This window comes from Rhinoderma darwinii, unplaced genomic scaffold, assembly GCF_050947455.1.
Source record: "Rhinoderma darwinii isolate aRhiDar2 unplaced genomic scaffold, aRhiDar2.hap1 Scaffold_503, whole genome shotgun sequence".
Taxonomy (NCBI): Eukaryota; Metazoa; Chordata; class Amphibia; order Anura; family Rhinodermatidae; genus Rhinoderma; species Rhinoderma darwinii.
Window position 1 is genome coordinate 181,224 of NW_027464050.1, and position 1,303 is coordinate 182,526.

At 40.1% G+C, this 1,303-nt stretch overlaps 1 non-coding gene across 1 annotated transcript; it reads right to left on the reverse strand.

Moving 5' to 3' along the window:
* Positions 1–617: 617 nt before the first annotated feature.
* Positions 618–803, reverse strand: LOC142720732 (U2 spliceosomal RNA). Its single transcript, XR_012873500.1, has one exon. It is a non-coding gene; the product is annotated as a U2 spliceosomal RNA (small nuclear RNA).
* Between the last annotated feature and the right edge of the window lie 500 nt (positions 804–1,303).

Here is a 1,303-nt window from a genome sequence, read left to right on the forward strand (position 1 = left end):
GGGCAACACTGCAACAGGCGGCCCCCGGGCTGTCTTTTTTTATCACAGCTAGTTGCCTCAAGGAGGCCACAAGAGGGAGACAAGGGACTGCAAAATGGAAAATAGGCATCCACCAACTTTACAGACAACTTCTTCTCCTTGCTCCTACAACCTCCATCCTTGCACAGTTTGTTATTCTTCCAGGTAACATAGTAACAAATCCAAATTGCTGCTCTCTTTGTAGGCAAGCAAGGGTTTGTTGCAACTGCAATTCTTACTTCTTTGAAATGTAGGGAGGACAGTTCATTCCATCACATCCATCTAGTGTACACAGGTAGGTCCATTGTGGCGGGCAGGCGAGCGGGCGGCTGGCTGTTTTAATGGCTGTTTGCTGTTCCCCTACTCCACTCCACTCCATGCTGGAAACACAGAAACACAGGCGACACAAAACAAGAGGTGGCAATCTAGTAATTAATTGCATTTAATAAATTAGGTCATTATCACACATGACTGTAAAAATGCATTGTCCAACAGGTGTTGAAATAATGGGATTAAAAGGAGAGATCCCATCAGAGACACAAAAACAATGGCAAATACAAAAAACACTTTTGGAATCTGATTTTAGTGAACACATAAGGAAAGGGTGCACCGGTCCTGGAAATACTGCAATACCAGGTCAATGCGTGGAGTGGACAGAGCAAGCTCTATTTTCATCTCCCTGTTCTAAAAATCCATTTAATATATGGTCCCCAGATAGGGGACGTATCAGATATTAAACTGATAAGAACAGATTTTTTTTTGCTTTCCCTCAGATGGGAATGAATACGATCAACCACAACCATATCCGTTCTATGACAATTTCACGAAAAAACTGTCCCATCATCATCCAGAAAACATTCTAAATATATTTTTCCAAAGGTCAACAACAAAACCAGCAACATCTTTGCATAAAACATTACAGAAAAAAGAAATCATGATGAACAATCAACAATATCAATTCATTTTTTAACCTTCCACACCCGCTCTGCATCCATTTCCCCTTTTCTCTTTTTATCCCACAAAAAAACAAACATATAGCTTTCCCAATGCCATTCTCACACTGTCTCTAACAGCCAGTTCTTTCCTTTTAAACACATATACATTCCTTACATCCCATAATACTTCTTTTATACATGCAAGCAACAACCACAACACACTCTCTTTTTCTCCATTACACGCACACAACTCAAACATAAACATTTCAAAAGACAACAAACTCACCCCAGTCAACTCCTTACATAACGGTCCCATTCTCTTTATCACTTCTCTTGCATACTTACAATTC